We start from the raw sequence: 19,144 nt of genomic DNA on the forward strand, positions 1-19,144 counted from the left end.
CCTTAATCATTCAAGTGTTCTTAGATTTAGTTGGGTAATTTGAAGACTATTTGGGTTTATTGGAGAATTGACTGCTCTTCATCATTCATCAAGTTTTCTTCTATTATTCTTTTCTTATTATTTGGATCATTCTAAGTTGGTACAATTCCTTTTACCCTTTGTTTAATCCTTGTTTATTGTCTTACTAATCCATCATGTTTAGCTTTGTTAATATGATTGACACCCTTATTAGCATGTTTTTCATGATCATAAATGAGTAGTCTCCTAACTAGGGTTAATGGGGGACTTGTTAGTATTTTAGACCATATAAGACTATCTTAGTGATAATAAAATTACATGTTAGTTTTATTAAGTAGTCTAAAACTACATGCATGCAAAGAATAAGAATGGAAAAATCCTTATAATGGTAAGTATGGCAATAAGGGCACCACACAGATCACTTATCTTTGTAGTTCTTGAGCTATGTTGATATGGATGATCTTCCTAGAACCTTAGCCCTCAAAGTAGAAGGCCTCTTAAGGTAGCACCCAAGAATCAACCCAAAATACTACTAATATTACTAACTAGATAATAGAAGTAGTAAACCTTATATTATGTAAATATTATTACTTTTAATAATACTTGATGTGTAATATATATTTGTGAATTTATTTGATTGATTTTGATCAACTTTTGATCAACTTTTGATGAAGAAAAATGGACAAAATAAGGCCCTATTTTATTCACAAAAAACCGGCCAAGAGTAGTTAATACGGAGAATTTTTGTCTTAAATTTTTCATCCCATACAATGGTGTATGTGATGGGTCTTTATAGGCAAAATAAGGAGACGAAACCAAGTGGAAAATGACAACAAGATGTACACTTGTTATCTCCACAAAAAAAAAAAATCAGTCAAAATAGGCCTTATAAGGTCCATTTCGGTTATCGACATTTGCCCCACAAATGCTTGTAAGTCTTATATTTAATTATCTTATATAATTAAATAATAATTTGATTATCTAACACTTAAATAATACAAATTAACTATTATGACCACTTACCTATTAAGTAATCATTAGACCATTTTATCAATATGAAATGTGTCATTGGAACCCTTATTAGCTATTAAATTAATTAATTATTAATTATTAATTTTCAATTAATATTTATTAATTAATTATCGAATAGGTAAATAATAAATCCCCTTGGCCCGAGTTCGTAACTCGTCAACAAATAATATATATACACATGACTTAATTAAAAGTCAATTAATACAATGATTTAATTAATTTGTATCTCATATAAATAATTAGTTCTTTCATTTGGGCATCATCCTATAGGTGTGCCCTAAAGGGATCAGCTGATCACCGCCGTCACATGACAGTAACGTCAAACTCTAGTCAGCCGAGCGTTACCTATATACGTTAATCAACTGACAAATATATAAAATAAATCCTTGATATTCCTTATACGAGATTTACTATGTAGACGTACTTATTGTGGAGGACACTCGCTCCAACAATCTCCCGCTTGTCCGACACAAGTGTACGTTACCAATTCTCTTGTTCAATAATATTTCCCACTCAATGCAAGATGTCTTTCAGGTCGTTCTTGCACGTGATCATATCATAAAATGGTTTCCTCAATCAGGAGAATGACTCTCTGAGCGGATAATCTACTATAGATCTCATCCGAGCGTGGCTTACTCAAAGAAATCCCACTATCTATAGGTAGAAAACCTCTCTTGGAGTTTTTCATATTGAATCAATCAAGAATCTTATCGATATAAGCTTCTTGACTCAAAGCCAATATCCTTTTAGATCTATCGCTATAGATCCGATACACAAGATGCGCTGAGCTTCTCCCAAATCTTTCATTTGGAAGTGATTTCCTAACCACTCCTTGACAGAAGCAAGCATATCTACATCATTCCCAATGAGTAATATGTTGTCCATATATAAAAGTAAGAAAACAACTTTACTCCCACTAAACTTCATGTATAAACATGGTTCCTCAACACTTCGAGAAAAACCATTCTGTTTAATAACATGACCAAATCGTTGATTCCAATTCCTTGACGCTTGCTTAAGACCATAAATGGATTTCTTAAGTTTGCTTACTTTGTTAGGATTTTCAGAATCCACAAAACCTTCAGATTGTGTCATATACACCTCCTCTTCCAGAAACCCGTTCAGGAAGGCGGTCTTGACATCCAATTGCCATATCTCATAATCATGAAATGCAGCAATCGTTAACATTATCCGACCAGATCTAAGCATAGCAACAGGTGCAAAAGTTTCGTCATAGTATAAACCATGAACTTGGGTGAAACCTTTTGCCACCAATCTAGCTTTATAGACATCTTTATGTCCATCCATGCCGATTTTGATCTTAAAAATCCACTTACACTGAAGAGGTCGAACATTTTCAGGTAAGTCAACCATGTCCCATACCTGATTATCGTACATGGAATCTATTTCGGAATGCTTGGCCTTGAGCCATAACTCAGAGTCAGAACTAGTAATAGCTGCTTTGTAGGTCTTAGGTTCGTCACTTTCTAAATGTAATACCTCATAGTCACCATCTTCCTCAATAATACCAAGGTATCTATCAGGCTGGCGACTGACCCTCCCTGACCTCCTAGGTTCAGAACGAACAATAACCGAGCCAGACGTAGAAGGAATATCTTCCTGTACTGTCACATCAGTTTGTGGCTCTTGAACTTCATCAAGTTCAAATTTTCTCCCAATCTGTCTTCTAGAAATAAATTCCATTTCTAGAAAGACAGCCTCACGAGCCACAAACACTTTGTTCTCGTGACTATTGTAGAAGTAATATCCACAAGTTTCCTTAGGGAAGCCTACAAAAATACATTTGTCAGAACGAGGTGCAAGCTTATTTAAACACCCCCATACACCAAGGTGCCTTACCAAGGACCACTGTGAACCCCTGAAATAAAGCTAAGAAAATACGATAAGAAAATGCGGAATTTTAAGAAATTTTGAAACTTTTAAAGTTTAAAGAGTGGGTTAATTAAAATCTAAAACATAAATAAAGAACGCGGAAATAAAATTAATTAAGTTTATACAAACATAAAGGTAAAAAGGGGAAAATATATCCCTCGAATAACAAGTCTAAAAGGTGAGTCTAAGCCTAATAATAGACAAAATCCACGGTCAAGGTACTCGCTAGCTCACACATGTCTTCACCCCAGAAATGCACCAACCAATACCTGTCAGTAATGTAAACATGAACGCCACAGTCAGTGGGGAGTAACTCAAGGTTCTCCCAGCCACAAATCGTCGAAAGGAACATAACAAAGAACTCAATTAATCAGACATTTAAGACAAGATGTAATTAACTTGAATTATTATAATAAATACTAGTGTAACACCCGTGAAAATTCACGGGATTGTTAAAAGAAATTAGTAACTAAATTTATTTGTTAAAGTTGTGAGATGAATGCATTACGGATTCACTATTTAACTGGTCATTATAAATATATATTAATATGTCTATGTACATAAATTAAATAGTTACGTCTATGTACATAAATTATACCGAAAGAAGAAAATCACGACATATTTATTACAATATAAGATAGAGAATCACAAACTCAACAGTGATGCCTCTCGAACTGCTTCACACGCTTCGTCACAATCTCCTTGTCAAACTTTGGTATTGCCATGGCGCCATTGTTGCTTCCTTCACTGATTCAATCCACATACCCATAAAATAAATTAATTGAGTAAGACCTAGAAATTTAAGAAAAAAACTATAGTTATAAAGTAGATAAAACTATAGTAATAAAGTAAATTAAATGGAAGTAGCAAAAAAAACGAAAAAATGAGATACTTACAGTGAGGCGATTGAGAGATAGCGGAACCCTAGAAATTAAATAAACCAATCTTAATGTTATACTCATTCATATAGACTAATCACAATCTTAATCTTTTTTGTGATTTATGCTTCTTTTTTTCTACTCCATACTTTTATCAACGAACAACATTTTTTCACATTTTCTTTCTCTCATTTTGTATTATCTAAGCTCTTATCCTAATATAATATAATTTTTTAAAAGTGAATTAAATAAATTTGATAACCCGCTCTCTAATGAGCGCACAAGTAGCTAGCCAATCAAGTACTATTCAAGTCCCTCAAAGTAAAAAAATAAAGCTAGCCAAGCAATAATTAAGGCACAAATTCTTGTTTGTGACGGCACATATCCGTCACTCTTGAGTGACGGATACCATTTTACCTCATAAAGTATCCACTTTTTCTCTCTCTGCAACACTATTCATGTGGTCCCCTTTCTCCACTAACCCATTTTGTTACCATTTTAACTCACAAAATATCCGCCACAAATGGTAACCCGTCACAAGGGAGACCAATTGTAATTAAGGAGATAACTACCAAAGTGCAAAGCACATATGTCAATAGTACGGAGTAATATGTAACAATTTGATGATGATTGAATATTATTTGCCAACTAACCAACCAAGATTATTGAATAAGACACTCAATTCTAATTCCTTAATTTATTTTATTTATTTAACCGTTTGATTTACTTAAGACCGTCATAACTTAAGAACTTTCGGCATCTAAAGACCGTCTTAAGTTAAGGACGGTATAAATAAATAAATACTGTATAATATATTATCACATCAAGTCACATGACATTTATTTAATCCTTAAAATGCTTCTTTTCTTCCTTTTTCTGGGTAAACATTATTCTGCAATAAACACTCCAGTCATATTAAACCCTAAAATAGCAGAATCCATCACAATCCCCAAAAAATAGCTGATAAATCTTAATTATTAAGAGCAATTAGTTAAATTAATCTACTGAATTCATCTGGTTGATCTCAATTTCTGCTATCAAGCTTGTTTTTCTTTCAAACAAATCGTCGAACAGTTGATGTGCACTCATAATCTGGTGAGTTACTTTAGTTTGCCATTTTCATTTGTACTGGAATTTTATATATTCATTGTACTGTGATTTTACAGTACTTTTAACGACTTTTTCCCCTAAAAGTATTCTCTTTGTTCTTTGTTTTCATGAATTGGTTGAATTGTCAAATCCATGGTGATTTGCCAAAAAGAAACTTCCAAACAGAAGAGATATTACCTACTTTGAATGCTCAGATAAAATTGTAGACAAAGAAGGCTTAAATACTTGATCCCTTAGTACATCAATGAAACTGTTATTGCCTGTAATCAACATAAGATTGCCAAGATTCAGCAAAACAACTGCCTTAAAGTTTAGAGAAAACACGTCTGGGAAAAGGGACCAAATAATTAACAAAAAAAAAAACCTTTAAACAACAATATTTCTACTAACGGACATGTTTAATATCATACTGAAACAGAGTACCACAATTTCTCAGCTTTGGCAAACTTAAACCGTGGATTCGCTTATCATGAGAAATACAAAAGGGCACGTACCAAAAGGTTTTATGGATAGAAGTAAGTCAAAGATGTAAGATATAAGCTGCACGTGCAGTAGTACGTAGTTTCAAAGAACGCCTTAATCATCGACTTCAAAGACATAGCTGTATATCTTACTTAATGAGACTATCAAAACATAAATCTTTTGCTCAACCTACGACGCAATGGATAACATTATTAAATGCATATTTAACTTATTGATCGTTCTAACCTTAAAAGCTACAACCACAAAACTGTCACAAAACCCTAATCATCAACACCACAAATCAACAATCAAACCCAAACCCAATTCATTATTTCACAAAACAACAAAACCCATCGAGCAAAAACCTTCATTAATCTTAAAAAAAAATCAATTCAAATTAATAAATCAGATTACCCCCAAAATTGTTCACAAAACCCTAATCATCAACTTCACAAATCAACAATCAAACCCAAACCCAATTCATTATTTCACAAAACAACAAAACCTATCAAGTAAAAACATTCATCAATCTACAAAAAATTCAATTCATATTAATTAATCAGATTACCCCCAAAATTGTTCACAAAATCGTAATCAACAATTTCACAAATCAACAATCAAACCCAAACCCAATTCATTATTTCAGAAAACAACAAACCCCATCAAGTGAAAACCATCATAAATCTACAAAAAAAAAAAAAATCAATTGAAGAGAAATGAAATAAAAATTACCCCCAAAATTGTTCAACAGTGGAGAAAGTATAAACAGGGCGCATAGAACTACCCCAAGCAGCTTGTTTAGATTTACCAGAAGGATTATCAAACCAAAAAGTCCATGAATTTTCAAGTGGATGTGAAATTGTCATTTTCTCCAGATTTTCATTCAATGAATTTGTGTTATTTTCATCATTTTCACCATCATCAATGATTTCTCCTTCTTCTACATCTCCTAAACTAACCAGAAGCTGATGAACCCCAGTTTTTTATCGCAAAATAAAACAATTCATCACAAATTAGCAGTGAATCGAACCAACTGACTTTGAAATTCAACAGAAGTCGCTCCAAATATGGCTGCTTCGGCATGAAGTTGATGACGAAGACTCAAACAACTCCCTAAACTCCCATACATGTGACCACTTTGTTACTGTTGTACATCACAAAACCCAAACAAATCAAAATCAAAATAATAATTAGAAAACTAATTGAGAATTTAATTAGTTTTCGGTGAACTAAAGAGAGCGATTTCTAATGTCAAAGAAACCAGGTAGAATATCAGTTGAATTTGACAGATTTCTTTTATTGGAGTTCTTCATCTGAAAATTGAGATTGTTGGGGTTCTAAAAATTGGAGAGTAGAGATGGTTGTAAATTGAAATTTTGTTTTTGGGAAAGAATTGATTAGTTGAGATAATGATGGTGAGTGGAAGACGGAAGTTTGAGAGTTTTTTTTTTTTTTTTTTTTTTGTTTTTGGAATGGATAGTGCTAGGGCGACACCGGGTGTTACCGACTTTAGTAACACCCTAATTAAATATAATAAAAAAATTAAATAAAACTCAGAATCAGTTTTTATTTTGCGCCAATTGTAGAAGGATAGAAGTGTAATTTTTTATATTCATCTTGTCTGAATGAAATCAAACATTTTCTATCATCAAAATACAAAATCATAGTATCATACATCTTCTCGTAGTGCATTACCGCAAGCAATCTCCAATTTATGGACTTCACCAAGGTGCCATCAAGCCGTCTTTTTCAACTTAAAAAATTTGAAATTGATAACTATCTTAATTATTTGATTAATTTGCAGTCAAACAGGTTTAGAAATAGGAATTAATGAAGCTATGTTATTGCTTCAGACTATCCCTATATCATTCTTTGATGCATCCAGTTTAACAATCTTTTGAAAATGGTGAACAAGATATCATCGAAGCTTTTCGGGATGTAATTGTATTGAAATATTCCTAATTTCCTATATTACCCTTTATTAAAAGACTAATTTGAATTTTAAGTTCTTATGGAGGGAAACGAAAATAATGGAAAAATTACTAAAATGTCCATGGTGTTACCGAAATTCGGTAACACCTGGTGTCGCTATCTCATTTTCCTTTTGGAATTGTAAAGCATGCTTTTCTGGAAAATTGTTCATTGTGCATAGAGAATGACAAAGGTACGTTAAATCAGATTTAATTGGACTTTTTTTTTTGTTTTTTTTTTTTTGTTTGTGCTGATGTGGCCATATTGCAAAACCGTGATTGGCTCAAACAAAACTGATTTTGTGAGGTTGAATGTGAGGGCTGCATTACCTTAATTCTCAAAGGAGATTGCGCCATGTCAGCGATTTTACAAGATTCTTTTATATATATAATGATGGGATAAATCATGTTAACACAATAAAAGAAACAAGATAGGATAGCAAATGGGCACGTCATGGCATATTTAAATAAGTATATTAAAGGAAAAAACATGGATACGGTTAGTTAACTACAAGTACGAATTCCAATGAAGTGTGACATATACAACTATCCGAATTATACAAGACTAAAACTTAAGTCATGTGAGATAAATAAACGAGTGATCAAACATCGCAATACAGATAGTTGAAAACCATATCCATTTCTTTGAAAACCTGTTAGCAAACATTGCACGGGAACTGGCTACTAATGTCACAATCATACTTATGGCTTGCATCTCACCATAAGAACGGATGGGAACATCAATCCCGGCGATCATATCGCAACTAGAGGGCTTACAACTCACCTCTAGTACTCGATAGGACCAAGACTCTCACAACCAAACAACACAAGACGTAACTCTTAACAAATGTCAATAACTATAACCAAGCAAGACCTTTACTACACATTATATATAATTCCCCTGGTAGGACGACAATGCTAATCACAAAGATTTAGTCCCATCCCAGTCTAAATCTGGCCAGACTCTCGGGACAGTACAATTCCCGATTCGACATGCGGCAGGACAGTCCGCATCCAAGACTCGAATGATATATAGGAAATCGAGAACCCACAATCGGAATGAGAGTCCGAAAGAGGCGAAAGATATGATCTAAACCCATACTTGGCAGACCGGCACAAGTAGGGCGTAAATATAAGTCAAGCAGAAAGGTATAGTATAAAGGCATTATCATAAGAATACAACTCTTCACAAGTAATTATTTATAATAAGTCTTTCATACTTGGATCATATTAATAAACATTTCCTTTCATAATTTAACATGTCAGTTAAATAAAGTATAACAAGCGATAATGAATAATCTACGTAATGTGAAATTTATGGAACGAAATGGAAACATGCTCAAGTGACTCATTCATGAGCCCACTATAAAGCATAGGTTATTTAGCCCAACAATTTAATCATGTGACAAGTCCAACAAATGAGACTTAGCAAGCCCAAACAAAGGAATATGGTAAGCCCGACATATAAGTTATAATGAGCCGAAGATGTAATATATATTGAGTCTAACATGCAACTTATATTGAGTCCATCATACAACTTATATTGAGTCCAACAACTAAGTAGTAAGGAGCCCCACAAATATGATTCATACAAATTTCTAAGGCAAACAAAAGGGAAGCAAAAGGGAGGACGACTCCCACACCATGACCATCAACACGCCACCTCCAAGTCGTGGCATCCACTGCCATGGCCACTGCTACCCACGATCAGTCTCATAGCCGCGGCCAACACAGCCTCCCATACCTCCACTTACCCGCACAAAATAGTCCTAAACACGAGACAAATAGGTTGTGACATGACGAAAACTGCCGACCATAATCCATGAACCAAAATCACCAAATTTCCACTATGCAGGGTTCGGGTTTGCCGTCCCAAAACAGAGAATCAGGTAGCACTAGACACGGTATAAAACCGGGTTTCAAAGTGGGAAAAATGAGTATAGATAAGACAACGTTAATGTGAGGAAAACAAGCAAGGAAATCATTCCGAGGGACTGATTTGTCCGTCCCAAAACAGAGAACAAAAGCAGTAAAACAGAAAATAAAACAGAAATGAGCAGCCCATTAGTGCACGTTTTCAGACAGAAAATCAAAAGGGCAAATTTAAGACGGAAATGAGTACGACTATAACAAGGATAAACACCATACGTTTCACCTAAAACAAGCTCAGTAAAAAAAGAAAAGTAGGATAGCCATTTATTCGAAAAAGAGAAGCCACCACCAACATTCGGAAATTACCATAGCCGATTACTTCATGAGGACTAAGCCATGAAAACAACCAAGTAACCATGTAAACTAACTACAAGCATTACAAAATCAACCCCATACATGAGGAACACAGTAAAGACATAAAACTTTACGATAAACAAAGAAAAAGCCGTATGAAGGGTGAATTCCCGACGTTTTGTCGAGTAACCTATCACCGTTAGCTTATAACTTCTTCAATATTCGAGGGAGTGGTCTACTATGTATGAATTTCCTTCCGGGTCCTCAATGCCTTCACCTAGCAACCAAAATTACACCCAAAATTAGCTTAAAAATGTCACACCCATAAGACGGGTCGAGACGAAAACTTCACAAGAGTACGTCTTTCTTACTTAGAAAGATGAAGGAGGAATTAAGGAGGAGAATGATGCAAGAATTATAGAATTTGGTCGAGAAATAAAGGAGGGATCTCGGGTTGAAGGTCGGAGGAAATGGAGTTTATACCTCTGTTGCTTTTGTTGTGTTTGCTGCAGGTTATCGCAAAGAAGAAAGGGAGGGTGTGAGGTGGAGTGAGGGGACGGGTGGGATAAAAATAAAAATAAAAATAAAAATAAAAATAAAAATAAAAATAAAAATAAAATAATAATAATAATAATAATAATAATAATAATAATAATACTAATAATAATAATAATAATAATAATAATAATAATAATAATAATAAAAGGATTATTTAAATGTGGAGTGTGAGAGAGTAGGTGAGTGTGATGTGTTGTCGAAATCGGGTTGGTCCGAATTAATCTAGGTTCAAAAGTGAAATGTGACGGTCTTTTGCTTGACAGAATTATGTTTATATCTTAAGACGGAAACATTATTATTATTATTATCACTATTAATACTATCTGACTAAAATATTTATTTTTATATAAACAAGCTTATAAAAATATAGCTTTTGTAAAAATCATGTTTAAAATAAAATTAGTTAAATTAAATAATTTAAAAAATATAAAATAAAGTAATATAAATGTCAAAATGAGAAATTCGCGAGTGTTACAACCACGCAAATGTATGAAGGTGCTACCATCTCAGTTTTCCGAGTTAAGTAGATCAAATAAACAATAATAGAACGTATATTAAATAGTCTTATACTTTACATCGTTAAACAACGTGATAAAGATACAACACAGACAACCACAAGAACTACTAAAAGCGAGTGACGGTGACATCTACTTCGGTAGCGTGATGACTCGATTCCCTTCCAAGCCCCGCAAGCATCAATACTAGTTGTACCTGCTAAACCAACAACTCACCATCCCCGAATGGATCACCACAATTTTGAAGACACAACACGGGGTCAGTTCACTGCATAACCAGAGTAAAACAGGTACAATAAAGATAAGCAGTTATTCACCATCCACCTCCAACTCCCAATCTCATCACGTAAATAACTACACACTGAAGTGTATAGTACTGCCAGTGGGGAACCACAGCCGTACCCACCTAAACCCCGCTCATCAACGAGCGATAACCCTGTTCATTAATGTGCACATCCCCTCCTGTTGCGGGTTCCACAGAGGGCGAAACTAGGGCGTGAAGCCACTCCCGCTAGTGACTCCACTCAGCCGAGGACATACCTCGCGAACATCATCAACACCAACACCATACTCCAACCCACCAAAAGCAATCAATCACAATATCAATCGTACAAACAATTACAACACATATCTGAAATCAATTAAACAGTAAACCGAGTAGGGAAACCCTACCTTATCGCTAATCTATGGAAGCGCATCCAACAACTAGCCAGGCAAGACTCCGAGGCGAATCCTACAAGTAGTAACCATATCCTATTACTAGACTACCCCGAAAACCTATTGAAAGACAATAACGAAACAACGACTTACCTTGAGACGCGGACTGAAGTCGGCAACGATTCCATCCCGACTCGAAGAATCCATGCATGAACCATCCCCCCCCCCCCCCTCTTCTTGGGTTAGAGTCTAGGCTAGATGAGAGACAATAGAGAGGTGGGTGATAGATGTGAGAGAGAGAGAGAGAGGTTAGAGTTAGAAAGATAAGGAACCGCCAAGAAATGAAATAAGGTTTACGATCTCGCGTTTTATAATAACGCGTTAACAACCGTAGTACTCGGTCGAGTATCCCCATATTCTGTCGAGTATTATCACTACTCGACCGAGTATCCTCTACTAGGTCGAGTAAATAGACACGTAGGTCTCCTTTCCTCTCCTATATCCATTTCTACGGTCTCCTCTAGTCAAACGGTCGGTCAAGGGGTCCTTAAACAGGGCGGGTATTACAAACTCCCCCCCTTAAAAGGAACTTTGTACCCGAAGTTCATCCCACACTTCCCAAAAACAATGGACAACACACCTAAGGAAAGACCCTATCGTCTCACGACAAAGAGCGCCAAACAAAGTTTAAGACACGGATGATACTAGGTTTCAAACATCTTATCATAGCTTCAACGACCACTACATCCCTATATCTTTATCGTATACAACTACCAAGTTAATTACGTAGCAAAGTTTATGACGATTCTGAACGTGAAAGTGAAAATAAAGATGAAGCATAGAAGAACTCTGTCCACTTGTTAGAACTTTTACCGCGATGTTATCTACCCCTCTAAAAAAGGAACTTCGTCCCCGAAGTTCATTCTACCCATCCACCAAACCTATACGTACGCAAGAAGACAACAATCATGGAACATATATCATGTCACAAGACCAGTATGACACGCCCATAGTGTATGTAAACAACTACCCTATTCATGCAATTTAAGGAGACAAGACATGCAACGTAAATCAAAAGATGTTAATAGCACGTATATGGGCCATGATGATACCATTGCCATTCAATCAACACTGTTTACCGCCAATACCCACATTCCAGATCTTATATTACCATTACCGTCTCACTTCGATTTCGATCATATATCATTATCATATAAACAAGGTGCATATCATGAAGTCTGAAGACGACACTAAGACATTGTAGCACGCATGTACCAAAAAAAAATAAAAAAAAATATTTACCCCATTAATTCCATAATAATTCCAAACCACGAGGGCTACAATAACCGGATATTCGGTCAAGTATCAAGGAGTACTCAGTCGAGTATGCGATACTCGGCCGAGTATCGGCATGCTTGGCCAAATATTCAAGGGCAGGATGCGATTTTTGCCACCTAAAACACACAACACTAAAGTTTTAGTCCTGCATACAGAAAGATTTCTAACACCAACTCAAGGTCCTGATCCAAATGACTCAAACGTAGTGCGGAAAATAAGTGGCGGCCTTATGGCCAATTACAGCATCCAAACATAAAAGAGTGCGATAAAGTATAGCAATATCCAACAACAAACTGAGAAACAAGTCTAGAAATAAAGCGGAAATCAAATATCCGTACCCTCCTCCATCTCCTCACCACCTATTGCGCCAGATGTACCTGCTCTAGATGCTCCTGCTCCCTGAAAAGCTCCAGCCGAGTAGCCTTCACCACCGGTCTATCTCCCTGCCTCATCCAACTAGCTGCCGTAGTTGGTTCCCCATGGTCCCGTGAGGCAACCAAACTCAGTCTCCTCATCTGGTCTCCAAAAGCTGGGATCAACTCCGTAGCTATGGAAGACTACAGTGTCAACCCCAGGTCCTCTCCACCAAACGGGTTGCGCCAACCCTGTCCCTATACCCTGGTTGTAGGCCATCTCGTGCATGTTCCGGAGCACCAAGGTAGTGGAGATCTGCTCACTCAGGTCACTAACCTGCATCCTAGGGTTGTGGATGGTGGGGTAGGGTGAGTACTGTGGTGGGTAAAAGATCGGTGTAGAGAAAGAAGGCTCAGTCTCAGCCTCGGCCACCCTCGATGCTCTCCCTTTACGGCGCTCACGTGGTAGAGGAGCGATCGGCTGCTTTTCCGTCACGGTGACAGGCTCAGGTAAGTCTAGGAGGATGGTGGAGTTGATCAAGTAAAACTGAGGCTCAGGTTCCGGTTCCTCACTCTCCGGGTCATACTCTGGCAGATGGTCAATCGTGGGTAGGTGCTCGGGATCGGGGAGCACCATCCTCCTGGATCCCCTCACTCTCCATGCATACGACCCATACTCTAACTTCCTAAGCCACCTATTATGACACCAATACTTCTCATCCATCATAGGGACGGACTAAATCTAACCAGTACCCAATGAAGGTGGAGCCTCAAAGTCAGTCAACCTCTGAGCCAAGCGAGTCACTATAGCCCCACAAGAAAGATGACAGGTCAGAGATCATACCATTAGATCCAAACTAGAGCATACGACCCCGAGAGCACTATAGTAAAAAGGGGTCCCTCGGCGAAGGTTAGGTAGGACATCAATAACATAACCTTGTGAGAGTTCAACTCACTCACTTCCTCCCTCCCAAACAAAAGGCAAGTCATCATCTTAAGAAACATACGGAGGAACACGTGTTGTACATCATTGATCAACATGGCACTCGCACTAGGAACGGGCGGCCAGTCAAGTAAGGTAGGTAGTGGCATGCTCCACTGTTCTTTGCCATATCACTAATGTACCCTCTTTCTCCGTCTCTAGACCAAGGTGGCCAGAAAAATCATCAAGGGTTAGGTCTTGATCCTCGTTCATGAGACAAAAAGAACCGGTTTTCCTCTTTACATTATACACAAAGGAGCTCAAAAACTCCAGGGTCAGATACGGGTAGGACTTCTTACGTAGGTGGTAGAGTCCCTCCATTCCCAAAATCTCAAAGATGTGCACGATGTCCCCTTTAACCCCTAAGGTCTCCAAGATGTCTGGGTCTACACAACGAGTTGGCCTCATGGGCCGACTCATTAAGGCCACAAAAGCAGCCTGCTGCTTAAAGTCAGAGAAAATTACTGATGGATAGTCCTCCACCGGAGGAACAACGGGTTCTTGGCTAGATTGACCTATTTCTAAATGAACATTGGCGCAAGTCCGCTTCTTAGCTGGGGCTTTTGCTTTCGGCATGCTGCAAAAAGATGAATTTAACAAAGATTTTCCAGAAATTTTGCCATAGTAGGGACTGTTTTTCGAGTTATACACTTTTAAAACGAAGTTTTAAGACGGATTTTTCTTACAAAATGGTGACATACGACTCAAGAAAAGCATTGTTATCATCAACTAACTCCCAAGGAATATCCTAAGGCAATCTAAGTGACCACAAATCAAAACTTGAAACAAACCCTAAAAAAAAATCTTGTAACATAAGATGGGCGATTTCAAGCATTAAACCATTTAAAAACATAACTAGACGGTGTTTAAGAGCAATAAGGACTCAAAATATGCAAGTAGAAGCATATAAACTTGGATTACAAGAGTAAAAGGCTCGGAATTGGGGCAAATTTTACCATAGATTGAAAGCAAAGTTAAGGAAATTGATTAAATACTTTACCTTGATTGAAGATTTGATCAAGCAAAAAGGAATCCAAGAGCAATCACGACCAAGAATCACCCAAGTGTTTTAAGAGAGAAACAAAGTTGAAGAATTTTGGGTAGAATAAAAGGTAATGAGGCGGAAATAAGGTAGAAAGAGGAGTTATAGGGTTTTCGGAATTAACCGAGTTGGGCCGTGACAAACGGGTACTCGGTCGAGTATTAGGTTTACTCGGCCGAGTATGGCTTACTCGGTCGAGTATTCGGTCTGCTCGGTCGAGTATTCAGAGATCCGTAGCAGATGTAATCTCTCATTCTGAATACTCGGTCGAGTGCCTCTTTAATCGGCCGAGTACGGCCTACTCGGTTGAGTGTCAACTCTACTTGGCCTAGTTCAACAGATCAGTAACGAAATTATAAGATACAAAGAGTATTTCCCGCAAAAAAATAAACATCGTTCGGAGTTCCACTTGATCGGGCTCGTCACCATTAGACCTTATTTCTAGCACAACAAGGCACGTCTTAAGTCACAAGGTTCATTACGATATTCTTAAGTGACCCACGTTACTATGCACATAACCGGTAGTCAGAGAACTCATGCCACATTACATATCTATCAAGCTAGCCTTAGTCCAGACCCAATCAAAACAAGGTCTAGATCAGTGGCTAGAAATGGAGTCCAAGATAACCTTCAATCAGGTAGTCTAAAACCAGGGTCAATCATGACAAGGTCTAAGTCAATGGCTTCTTGATTCCAGCCTGGTTAGTCCTAATTCCAAGCTTAGTCTAAATCCAGCTCAAGGAAGGAGCATGTACATAAGCAGCATGTACATAAGCAGGCCTGTTATTTGAAGGTCTTAGTTATCTTTTCCAGTTAATTTCAACTTTTCAATTTACCAACTCAGGAATTAAGAACAAAGGATAGTATTCAGCAAGTTTTAGTAAACCTATAATATTGATTGCAACAAGTACGTTGGTTTTGTTTTGACTCAAAATATAGGTGATATGTGAGGAATTCATCATCTAAGGGTCAACAGACAAGAGCTCAATACAAGCAAAGCCTTTCTGCACAACCAAACAAGAAACCAGACAAGAAATCTGAAAACTGCTTTATGCTTTTTGCTTTATTGTGTTTTGTCTCTATTTTCAGTTTGTAAGGATTTGTGTCTTGATGTGACTCATATTTGCACACATTTAGTTCCTGAACTAGCCTCGTTCCTATAATTTCTTGCATGCATTAGGGTCGTTTCTTATCTTTAACTTCCTACTTTGCATATTCTTTGAGGTTTTGTGTCCTCGGTAGGAGAAGAATGTTAGCCTTGCACATATAGAGCAAAATGTTGATAAATGGATCGCATCTAACGACCAAGCAACAAAGAGGAGATCAATACTAAAGACCTGGATCAATAAAACAAGTATTTGGGCAATGATAAAGGACCCCCAAGGCTCCTCAACGATCCTCATGGATCATGAGGCAGAAAATTGAAGAAGAAGCCACACTAGCCTATATGACGGGCCTCCCAAGCTCAGCCCGAGCATCCTGATGATAAAGACGGGCGTCCCAAAGACACAGCCCAAGCGTCCCACAAGCAGGATGGGCGAATTTCCATACAGCATGGGCGTCCAACAGGGTTAGGTCGAGCGGCTCCTTAGGGACTTGCAAGGCGTTAATCTTCATCTTAGGGACTTAATCGTCATTTAAGCCCTTAGTTACCCTAATACTTGTACTTAATATAAATATCACATTGTATTAGGAGATTAAACACCAAGCTTTAATCAATTCTTAATCAAGCTTTATTAATATTAATCAAGTTGTATTACACAATTCAATCTTAATCTTTCCTTAATCATTCTAGTGCTCTTAGATTTAGTTGGGTAATTTGAAGACTATTTGGGTTTATTGGAGAATTGACAACTCTTCATCATTCATCAAGTTTTCTTCTATTATTCTTTGCTTATTATTTGGATCATTCTATGTTGGTACAATTCCTTTTACCCTTTGTTTAATCCTTGTTTATTGTTTTACTCATCCATCATGTTTAGCTTTGTTAGTATGATTGACACCCTTATTAGCATGTTTTTCATGATCATAAGTGAGTAGTCTCCTAACTAGGGTTAATGGGAGACTTGTTAGTATTTTAGACCATATAAGACTATCTTAGTGATAATAAAATTACATGTTAATTTTATTAAGTGGTCTAAAACTACATGCATGCAAAGAATAAGAATGGAAAAATCCTTATAATGGTAAGTATGGCAATAAGGGCACCAAAAAAATCACTTATCTTTGTAGTTCTTGAGCTATGTTGATATGTATGATCTTCCTAGAACCTTAGCCCTCAAAGTAGAAGGCCTCCTAAGGTAGCACCTAAGAATCAACCCAAAATACTACTAATATTACTAACTAGATAATAGAAGTAGTAAACCTTATATTATGTAAATATTATTACTTTTAATAATACTTGATGTGTAATATATGTTTGTGAATTTATTTGATTGATTTTGATCAACTTTTGATGAAGAAAAATGGACAAAATAAGGCCCTATTTTCTTCACAAAAAACCGGCCAAGAGTAGTTAATATGGAGAATTTTTGTCTAAAATTTTTCATCCCATACAATGGTGTATCTGATGGGTATTTATAGGCAAAATAAGGAGACAAAACCCTGTGGAAAATGTCAACAATATGGACACTTGTTATGTCCACAAAAAAAAACCGGTCAAAATAGGCCTTATAAGGTCCATTTTGGTTATCGACATTTGCCCCACAAATGGTTATAAGTCTTATATTTAATTATCTTTTATAATTAAATAATAATTTGATTATCTAACCCTTAAATAATACAAATTAACCATTATGACCACTTAACTATTAAGTAATCATAAGACCATTTTATCAAAATGAAATGTGTCATTGGAACACTTATTAGCTATTAAATTAATTAAATTTCAATTAATATTTATTAATTAATTATCGAATAGTTAAATAATAAATCCCCTTGGCCTGAGTTCGTAACTCGTCAACAAATAATATATATAAACATGACTTAATTAAAAGTCAATTAATACACTTTTCTCAAAAGTCAATTAATACAAGGATTTAATTAATTTGTATCTCATATAAATAATTAGTTTTTCCATTTGGGCATCATCCTATAGGCGTGCCCTAAAGGGATCAGTTGATCACCGCCGTCACATGACAGTAACGTCAAACTCTAGTCAGCCGAGCGTTACCGATATACGTTAATCAACTGACAAATATATAAAATAAATCCCTGATATTCCTTATACGAGATTTATTATGTAGACGTACTTACTGTTGAGGACACTCACTCCAACAATCTCCAACTTGTCCGACACAAGTGTACGTTACCAATTCTCTTGTCCAATAATATCTCCCACTCAATGCAAGATGTCTTTCAGGTCGTTCTTGCACATGATCATATCATAAAGTGGTTTCCTCAATCAGGAGAATGACTGTCTGACCGGATAATCTACTATAGATCTCATCCGAGCGTGGCCACGTATTTCCAGTCACCTCTTCTCGAGTGGCCTTGAGATAAAATATGACTTGAGTGGACAATCTTGTTGACCTATTTTCTTCGTTCGATATAGATCACAATGACCCAGTAAATGCTCATCGGCCTCCTTTTACGGTGCGACCTAGAGCAAAAACCTAAGCCATCGGAAAACCGCACCAACTCAGACAAATAGTCGCCAGTCTAAAGAATTGACTTGAAGGAATAAATAGAAATCCTCGCCACGACCCAACAACAAAAGGAATCTATAAACGGTCACTATCCGACAAATCGTCTCACAATCTGCCTATGTAATCGACTAGCCATCATTATGACCAAATGACAGTCGAACATGTCATCTATCGCCTTAAAATCTAGTCACTCCGAGACGTCACCTCATTAAGTAACTAGGGAAAAAAATATAATGTTAATCCAGTTTACTTTAATAGAGTTTGACGTTGTCACTAATACCTATTCGGACAAAACAAAGTATATAAATTCAGATGTAAAATTGAATACAATGATAAATATAATTATCATATATGAAATAATAAATACAATATCTTAATTATTACATATCGAATAATTTACAACATTTCTGGCATTCGTCTCAATCCCATAGATACTACATGACTATCATGCCTAGCTTGAGAC

The 19,144-nt window shown here is 36.5% G+C and overlaps 1 long non-coding RNA gene across 4 annotated transcripts; it reads right to left on the reverse strand.

Moving 5' to 3' along the window:
• Positions 1-2,988: 2,988 nt before the first annotated feature.
• LOC141633055 (uncharacterized) lies at positions 2,989-6,851 on the reverse strand. Of its 4 annotated transcripts, XR_012537861.1 has the most exons (5): positions 6,126-6,851; positions 5,109-5,191; positions 3,840-3,867; positions 3,597-3,690; positions 2,990-3,212 (listed from the first exon to the last, which is right to left on the reverse strand). It is a non-coding gene; the product is annotated as an uncharacterized LOC141633055 (long non-coding RNA). The 4 variants fall into 4 exon arrangements; XR_012537859.1 differs by having other exon boundaries at positions 2,989-3,212; positions 3,840-5,191; XR_012537858.1 differs by having other exon boundaries at positions 2,989-3,212; positions 3,597-5,191.
• Between the last annotated feature and the right edge of the window lie 12,293 nt (positions 6,852-19,144).

The sequence above is a fragment of the Silene latifolia genome, chromosome Y (assembly GCF_048544455.1).
Source record: "Silene latifolia isolate original U9 population chromosome Y, ASM4854445v1, whole genome shotgun sequence".
Classification (NCBI taxonomy): Eukaryota; Viridiplantae; Streptophyta; class Magnoliopsida; order Caryophyllales; family Caryophyllaceae; genus Silene; species Silene latifolia.